Source organism: Lissotriton vulgaris, chromosome 6 (assembly GCF_964263255.1).
Source record: "Lissotriton vulgaris chromosome 6, aLisVul1.2, whole genome shotgun sequence".
NCBI classification, from domain to species: domain Eukaryota; kingdom Metazoa; phylum Chordata; class Amphibia; order Caudata; family Salamandridae; genus Lissotriton; species Lissotriton vulgaris.
In genome coordinates, this window is record NC_141694.1 from 1,825,259,455 (window position 1) to 1,825,269,620 (window position 10,166).

The following is a 10,166-nucleotide window of genomic DNA, read 5'->3' on the forward strand; positions in this document are numbered from 1 at the left end:
AGAGGGAGGGAACATTAGCTGAAGAGAACGGGTAGGTTGGAAAGGGGCAGTGAGTAGTAATTCTGCGCTTTGTGTTTACAGATGTGTGGAAGCCGCAGTCAGGTATTTAAGTAGAATGACACTGCAGTGGCAGTCTCTCTTTACTCCCATTACCCTTTCCCCCTTTTTACTGCGAATTGATTTACATCGGCTGCAGTGGAGTTGTGGAGTTGGGAAAAGTTCTTCTGATCCTGTGGGAGCCAGGTTCAGGTACTCAGCTTTACACTCTGATCCTCATGATCCCATCCTCACTGCAGGGCAGGTAGCCAGGTCTCTATAGGGAGTCACAACCAGCAAGGGATGTTGTACGTGTCTGTTAGACTCGGGGGTTTCTGGTTGGCACAGGTATGCACTTGTGACAAACAGGGACCCTCTCCTCTAGTCAGGGTAAGAGAACTACTCCTTTAGAAATAACCCTTGCTCACCCTCTAGGTAGTGTGGCATGAGCAGACAAGGCTAATCTTCAGGGCGATAGTTAGTTAAGCATTTATGATCACATACAGGAAACACATCGACCCACCACAAATGGACACCAGTCGTAGCTTTATGTAAAAATATATGCAGAATTATCACAAGACCATATAACATTTAGCAAAGGAAGGCCACCAGATTTAAATAGGTAATTGTTCGTAAGTGTTCTTAGTTAGCAAGGTACGATGACAGGGAAAACAAACGTTGCGGACCCTGGATCCGATTCGAACTCGGGATAGAGTTCCAATGTACGTTGTGATCAGTGTCCGAGGCGTTTCAGGCGCGGCTACTGGTGAGGGTGGACCCTGGACGAGGCCAACGGTTCTCTGGAGGATCTATCCGGCTCGGAGCTCCCTGGAGGTGCGAGGCGGGTGAGCGGGCCGGTGTGGAGGGTTGTGGCGATCGGGGATCTGATGCGGCTCACGGGGCGAGGTGCCATTCAGGCCTGTGGGGCGTACTACTTCTTAACACACCAGGTCGTACCTGTGGAACTGTGGGGGGCGTCGCATTCTCGGGCAGGGGGGTGCAGCACCGGGCCTCTGGTACCGCAGTACGGAAGACCTTATTGAGGTGCAGCACGGCCTTGGTATGCAGGAGGGCTAAGCAAGACAGTCAGTTACGTTACGACGTATGGACCGTCCGAGGCTGTCAGATGCGCTCTGTGCAGATTCCGGCGAGAGAAGATGAGAGGCGCACAGCGTGCTCCGTAGCAGGCGAGGTGACTGGAGAGCGGGCGGCCCGGCACTGAAGCGGAGAGCGACTCAAGCTTGAGCGGGGCTCTCGGCGGCGGGGCGACCAGGCTCCGAGCTGTAACGACCTTGGAGGGCGAAGGCACCCGAGTCACAACTCTGGCGAGGGAATAAGAACTAAAGGCCCAACAGCAAACGGGCGCAGGCAGAATAGAACCCAATGGTCCTGGGGTTCGGTTCAGGGGGCAAGCTTGTGATCAAGTCCTTGGAGATAGTTTCAGGCACAAGTCTTCAAAGTCCTTTCTGGTCTTTACCTCTCCGTTCTCAGAAAGGCACCACTGCAGGATTCCTTCTCCTCAGCTTCTCTTGGTCCTTCTAGTCAGGCAGAGGTTCGTCGTGGTCAAAACTGGATCTGATTTCTTAGGAGCAGGGCTCCTATCTTTATACTCGATTTCTTTTGTCTTGGCAGGCCAGGGGGCCTGAGCCTGGTTCGACCCGGTTTTGGAGTACTCTGTTTACAGGACGCTGCCGTCTTCTTTCAGGGTGCAGGGCAGGGACATCAGACGATCCGAGGTAGAGTCAGCATTGTGGTGGTGGAGCACAACCCTATTCAGAGTCAAGGACTACTCCGCCCACCCATCCTGGTGTAAGCACTCTATTTACCACCTGGTCACCCCGACTGTCCCCGGGAATTCCCCAGCCCTGTCACTTACACGAACCCAGACAGCAGATACACATCCTGGCAGAGGCGGGCTGAAATAGTCAGGCGAGCAAATGCTAACTTTCTAAAACTAGCGGTTGCAAACACAGGATATTAAAATAAACCTTGCTAAAGGAAGTATTTTATTATCCTGTGTTCAGGCATACCAAACTCGCCACACCACCGTGTTCCCGGAGCCGGTTGGGACTATAGGGTGTAATAGTTCCAGCCGCTCACCTTGGCCTAAGAGAACAGGAAGCCCTTCAATAGTGAAGAACAAGAAAGGCGGTAATTCACTACTAGGACAGACCACACACATCAGGCTTGTCCTACCTTACGCTTACAATGCAGCCGGCCCGTTGGCCTACAATAGGGGTGACTGATATGAAGGTTAGGGAAGGTTCAGGGACGGGCAAGTGTGGGCACTTGCACAGTCAGCGCGACAGTCCCAGACTGTACGAAGGGTCTGCAATGGCGGACCCGAGACATCTTTTACTAGGCCGCTTCTGTAGGTGGCGCAACCAGTGCTGCAGGCCCGCTCGCGGCATTGGTATCTACAAGCCCCTGCACTCCTGGTGCACATTACTGTGAACTGACAGTAAACCAAATAAGCCAATCATGGAAATCAATTACGGATGCACTTTACATAGGGAGCTATTGCACTGCGGCACGGGTTGGCCGTGGCGCAGTTCCCTGAACATCGAACACCAGCAAAAACATCTGAGGCACATCAGCAAAAAGTGGAAGGGAGACTCACGCCAAGGTGCCAGGTCTAACAGTGTCAGTAATAACAAAATTTGAAGGATCCAGCTCATATCCAGAGCAGGACTCAGACAAATGAATTCCTTCCATACTGTCTCTATCACAGGTCTGCTTGCACACACACCTTAATTCAATACATTGGGCCACAACTATCTTGGGGACCTGTATGCTTTGTTAGGGCCTGTTTACATGCCCCAGGTGGACCTGTGGCATTCCCCCACCACTGTTTACTGAGGCCAGTCAGCAGGGCATGAGGTAGGATCCCTACCTGTACAGTCAGGACATGGTCTCAAAATGTCCTACTTGGAGTTACAGTTGTCAAAAAGGTCTCGAGTAATAAGAGTACACACTGAGCATGCTTCAATTCTACATGCACATAAAGGATGGTTCATGATCCAAAACTTTGGGAAAGGAAGACCCACATCTAAATGTTAGGACAATGTCTCACATACAATAGAAAGAGACAGGGAATTGCGTTTGGTGGCATATGGGTAAATGCATGAAGCTATACACGAGTCACAAGACATTTCAATATCACTTACTTTCATCACATGATCATGTCTTGGTAACACATTGGTATGGATGTAAATCCTCTTTTATTAAGCAGGCAATGCAGATCCCATCTGCTCTGCATAACAAACATTCATCACTGAGGAGAAACAACCTTTACAACGCAACTTTTACAATACAACATCCATTACAATGCATGCCATTACAACACAACCATTGCAATACATGACACTACAACGCATACCACTACACTGCATGTCATTACAACGCATACCATTACAACGCATAGCATTACAACACATAGTACCCTTACACTATTCAACACTTACCCTACTGTTTCACCCCCTTGAGTTAGAATAGTAATTTTTACCCCTGCACTATCCAACACTTACCCTACTGTTGCACCCCCTGGAGTTAGAATAGTAATGTTTACCCCTACACTATCCAACACTTACCCTGCTCTTGCACCCCCTGGAGTTAGAATAGTAATTTTTACTACCCCTACACTATCCAACACGTACCCTACTATTGCCCCCCCTGGAGTTAGAATAGTAATTTTTACCCCTACACTATCCAACACTTACCCTACTTTTGCACCCCCTGGAGTTAGAATAGTAATTTTTACCCCTACACTATCCAATACTTACCTTACATGCAATGTAATGTTATGCGTTGTAATGGTATGCGTTGTAAAGGTAGTATGCGATGTATTGGAATGCATTGTAAAGGTAGTTTTTAAAAATTTGTTGTAATGGCATGCGTTGTAATGGAATGCGTTGTAATGGATGTTGCGTTGTAAAAAATGCTTTGTAAAGGTGCGCATTGTAAAACTATGCGTTTTAACGTCATACATCCATCACTGAGTCATGTATACCACAACAAGAGCATATGGTACAATATTGAACAACTTCAAAAACACGATAACCATAACAAGATAGATGAGCAGAGAGGGATCCTGGGCATTTAGAAGGTCAGCATCCCACATACCTCACAGTTCAGAATTGGGGGGGTGAGACCATGGCCTCTAGTACAAAAGCCATTGTTAACAGTCGACATTTTTGCATATGTGGATTCTAAGAGACCCCCCACCCTCCACGTGATTGAAGGAGGAGATGTCAGGCACCCAGTCTGCCTTACATGACAGAGTAGCTGCTCCATCTAGCCATGTCAGGACGACCTCGATAGGTCTTGACCATGTATACATGAGCTTGGCCCTTCAAAGTCAAGTTTCTCCTGTAAGTCCTGTAACAAGTTGTCCTCCAGTTGTCCTACAGCCTAACTATTGCAACCTGTGGAGGCACACAACTTACTTCATGTGCAGCGCAGTTGCCTTGGCCCTACCCCATTAGAGAGTTGCTGATACCAAGTGTTGCAGTGTTGGGAGTGCAGTGGCCTAACAATGCTTGCAAATGGCTTTGCATGATATGAGCATTTACAAATCCAATATTTCATTGGATACCTTTAAACCTTAACTGCATGAATATCTCCAGCAGAATCCCCTCCAATGGAAGGAGGTTGATTCAACCCATCACTGTGTCAAGTACTTCTGTGACTCTGGACCTTAGGTTCGCATAACACAGAAATGCCCAGAACATATGTATCACATCCAAATTAGGTACATGACATCGTGGACACAAAAGGAAGAACACAAACTTACGGGGTAGGACAGCGGGGTGAGACATGTCCTGTGCTGGGTATTGAATTGAATGTACTAGAGTTTGGCATCACAAGATACTGTACATCTGTAGTGCTTAGTGCATCCTTACTCCAAGGCCGTGAATGCTCGTACTATATCAGTGTCTCATAGCCAGCAAATGGGTTACAGTCTTCATGTGTGCAAAGCCAATTATAAACAAGGTCACCAGTCTCCGACCTCCACCCATGACATGCAGGCAGTGGGTTAGGATATGATGCTCTGGTTCTGTGTCTGTGACTCTCGACAGGTTTCCCATCTCTGCTATCATTGAGTCATATGCCAAGAAATGTCTCCCCAGAATGTCAGGATCTTCCTGCAATGGGCCAAAGGTAATGTGCTTCTGGACCTAGTTCTCGACTGAGGTCATGCTGTCAGTCCTTCCCTAACAATGCTTGTATGGGACAGTAGTAGAAAGTGCAGACCAACAAATGGAGAGTACGAGATCATGTCCATCAGTAAACTTAGGCCCTTATAGTAAAAATAAGCCACTTTCACCAGGCTGTCAGTTCCACAGGGGAGCTGCGCTCCAGGGAGAAACATTGATTTGCCATCTCCTGTGCCCTGCATGTTGGGAACATGCCCACTTCATACAACTGACTCCCAACCAAACATCACACTGACCATTGCAGTGGTGCTGCCATGTAAAAGTTAATATAAACGGCACACCCAGGACACCTTTTCACAGTGGCAGCTGCAGCCTGTGCAGAGCCACACTTATCCTGCTCCTATTGCATATCAACCCTTGCAGCATGGTGCCCAACTCCCTGGAGGTGGCACGAGGCACAGCCACAGCTAGGTGATGTGAAAAATACAAGATGCAGGGGAGCATTACCATCTTGAAAGTAATATACATACTTGGACTGTAACTGGGAGAGGGCTACAAAAGTCCATCTGTGGACGTAAGGAGGATATAGGCCTGGTCAGATTTCCACAATAAGATTGTTTGCATCATGGCAGTTACAGATCCCCAAGTGCCTAAACACCCGTAGCTCCCACATCACCCACTGCTCAGCCGCAATTAGCTCTTGTGGAGGATATTCCACAAAGAAGTGGAAAAACACAACACTTGGACCAGTTAACACCCAGACTCAACACACTGTGGATATCTGATAGTCTCAGAGACATATCTGGAATTTCCCTGCAGATATACTGAATATAGAGCAGCTTGTCGTCTACATCAATGGATGCTACATGTACATCATCGCCTAGTTGAACTCCCCAATCTTACCACCCTTAACAAAGCGGCTACATTGCTAAGGCAAAGAACAGTGGGAAAGGGCCTGGACCTGATAATTCACCCTGACCAATATAAAGAGGGTGACATGTCTTTTCAAAACCTGACTTGGACAGTTGGCTCGGTAGGAAAAAGACAAATATCTTGTTGCAGCCGCCATGCAATGGGCAGTTTTGACAGCGTGGTAAACAGGTATTCGCAATCAACGTTATGGAATGCCTTCACTAAGTCCAGCACTAAGCAGGCTACGTAGGGCCGCCTACCCTGGACCAGCTGCAGCACCCTTTTTTTGCCTATGAATATTAAGTGCTGTGAATCAATCAGGGATATAAAAATTGTGGACCTTATACACAAGATGCTGCATGTGACCACTGCGCCTTTCACCAGGCCGGGTCGCCCCCTTGCTCCTCCTGCCGCCTCCTGCTCCAGCCTGCTCCTGCCTGCATTCCCTGCCGCATTCTTCTTCCCAGAGGCCCCCCGAGCGGGCCAGCCTCTGCAGTGCCGCCCGCTAGCCCGCTAGCCCGTTCCCGCCGCAGCTCGCCACACGCACCGCCCACCACCGGCCCATTGGCCGAGCCGAGACCGACGCCCAGCTGACCCGCCCATCGTCCCCCTTCTTAAGGAGACAGCAGGGAGAACTCAGGAGTGACCACTGCGCCTTTCACCAGGCCGGGTCGCCCCCTTGCTCCTCCTGCCGCCTCCTGCTCCAGCCTGCTCCTGCCTGCATTCCCTGCTGCATTCTTCCTCCCAGAGGCCCCCCGAGCGGCCCAGCCTCTGTAGTGCCGCCCGCTAGCCCGCTAGCCCGCTAGCCCGTTCCCGCCGCAGCTCGCCACAGGCCCCGCCCACCACCGGCCCATTGGCCGAGCCGAGACGGACGCCCAGCTGACCCGCCCATCGTCCCCCTTCTTATGACGCCCCCGGAGCGACCGCGCAGCGGACGCACGCAGCGGGAGCACCGATTGAGCGCCGAAGGTGCGCCAAAGGTAAGCCCGTCTGCGCCCGTCCGCGCCAGGACAGCGCCCAGTGCCAGGACCCCTGGCCCCCGCGGACCACAGCCCACCCGCCGGACGTACGACGCCGCCACCCTCAACGCACTCAACTCCGGCTGAATCCCGGGATGCTACCGTGCAACCCGAGACGCACCCACGGACCCTTCAGCTGCCACGCCTGCAAGTACACCTGCATCCGGACCTGCCCCACTCCAGCACCCGCCCAAGCCGAACACCAGCAGCAACCACCTCAAGTGCATCCTACTCAACACCCGATCCGTCCACAGACACGCCGTCCAACTCTGGAACCTCCTCGACACCACAGCTCCTGACGTTGCCTTATTCACCGAAACCTGGATGAACACCTCCTCAGCGCCCGACATCGCCATCGCCATCCTGGAGGGCTACAAGATCACCCGGAGGGACCGCACCGCCAACCAGGTGGGAGGAGGCATCGCCATCATCCACAAGAACACCATCCGCATCACGACCAACACCGACGACACCCTGACAACCGCCGAACACCTGCACTTCCAGATCCACACGGACCCCAAGACCACCCTCAGAGGTACCCTGATCTACCGACCCCCGGGACCACGCACAACATTCAGCGAAGACATCGCCGACTTCATCAGCCCGCATGCCCTCCCCTCCGCGGACTACATCCTCCTCGGGGACATCAACTTCCACCTGGAGAACAACAACGACCGCAACACCACCACCCTGCTGGACAACCTAGCCAACCTCGGAATCAAGCAGCTGGTGACCACCCCCACCCACCTCGCCGGACACACACTTGATGCCGTCTTCTCATCCAGCAAAGACATTGCCTTCAGCCACGCCACCGGACTCCACTGGACGGACCACAGCTGCATCCACTTCACCTTCAGAAAAACCACGATCCACCACCACCAGCAACAGGTTGCTCGAAGAAGCTGGAACAAGATCACCGCAGACCAGCTTGCCGCCTCCCTGAGCCAGCACCCTCCCGCCAGCTCAGCGAACCCCAGCCAGGCCGCCAACAACCTCACGGAGTGGATCAGCAACTGCGCGGACGAACTCGCCCCACTGAGGACCCCGCCAAACAGACCCGGCAGCAAGAAGGCCCCATGGTTCACCGACGAACTCAAGAGCTCCAAGAAGAACTGCCGAGCCCTCGAGAAAGCCTGGAGAAGGGAGCCAACACCGGACAACATGACCACCCTCAAGCTCGCCACCAGAAAGCACCATCAACTGATCCGCGCCACCAAGAAAACAGCTTTCAAGGACCGGCTGGACAACAACGCACACAAAAGCAAAGAACTCTTCAACATCGTGAAAGAGCTCTCCAACCCCAGCGCCGGGGCCAACGACATCACCCCATCGCAAGACCTCTGCAACTCCCTCGCCTCCTACTTCTACAACAAGATTGCGGACATACACAACAGCTTCAACACACAAACAACGCTCCCCACGACCACACCAACGACCCCTACTACCACCCTCAGCGCCTGAACCCCGATCAACACAGAAGACACCATCCGCATGATGAACTCCATCCACTCCGGATCTCCAACCGACCCCTGCCCTCACCACATCTTCAACAAGGCCGACGCTGTCATCGCACCCCACCTGCGGGACATCATCAACACCTCCTTCGACACCGCCACCTTCCCCGAGAGCTGGAAGCACGCCGAACTCAGCGCTCTACTAAAGAAACCAACAGCGGACCCCACCGAACTCAAGAACTTCCGCCCCATCTCGCTCCTCCCGTTTCCAGCCAAAGTCATCGAGAAGACCATCAACAAGCAGCTGGCCGCCTTCCTCGAGACTAATGGATCCCTCGACCCCTCACAGTCTGGCTTCCGGGCCAACCACAGCACCGAGACCGCCCTCATCGCTGCCACCGATGACATCAGTATCCTGCTCGACAATGGAGAAACAGCGGCCCTCATCCTCCTAGACCTCTCCGCAGCATTCGACACTGTCTGCCACCGCACCCTAGTGAAGCGCCTCAGCAACGTCGGAATTCAGGAGAAGGCACTGGAATGGATCACCTCCTTCCTCGACAGAAGGACACAGAGAGTTCGCCTACCACCGTTCAAGTCAGAGGCCACCGAAGTCATCTGCGGCGTCCCTCAGGGCTCCTCGCTCAGCCCCACCCTCTTTAATGTCTACATGAGCCCCCTGGCGGCCATCGCACACCAACACAACCTCAACATCATCTCCTACGCCGACGACACCCAGCTGATCCTTTCCCTGGCCAACGACCCCGCCGCCGCCAGAGCCAACCTTCACGAAGGGATGAAAGACGTAGCCGAGTGGATGACAACCAGCCGCCTGAAACTGAACTCAGACAAGATGGAAGTCCTCATCCTGGGATCCGCGCCATCCGCCTGGGACGACACCTGGTGGCCCACCGCCCTGGGCACCGCACCCAAACCGACAGGCCACGCACGCAACCTGGGCTTCATCCTCAACTCCTCCCTCTCCATGACCAGACAAGTCAACGCCGTCTCCTCGTCGTGCTTCAACATCCTGCGCATGCTACGTAAGATCTTCCGGTGGATCCCCACCGAGACCAGGAAGACGGTCACCCAGGCCCTCGTCACCAGCCGCCTGGACTACGGCAACGCCCTCTACGCCGGAACCACCGCCAAGCTCCAGAAAAGACTCCAGCGGATCCAGAACGCCTCAGCCAGACTCATCCTCGACATCCCCCAACGCAGCCACATCTCCGGACATCTGAGAGACCTGCACTGGCTCCCCGTCAACAAGAGAATCACCTTCCGTCTCCTCACCCACGCACACAAAGCCCTACACGACCAAGGCCCGAGTTACCTCAACAGCCGCCTCAACTTCTACGCTCCCAAACGCCATCTCCGATCGACCAGTCACGCCCTCGCCACCGTCCCCCGCATCCGAAGAGCGACAACAGGAGGAAGGGACCTTCTCCTACCTAACCGACAAGACCTGGAACTCCCTCCCTCCCGACCTCCTCCGACCTCAGGAAGAAGCTCAAGACCTGGCTGTTCGAGCAGTTGCGGGACCCCCCCCCCCCCCAAGCGCCTTGAGCCCCTCCGGGTGAGTAGTGCGC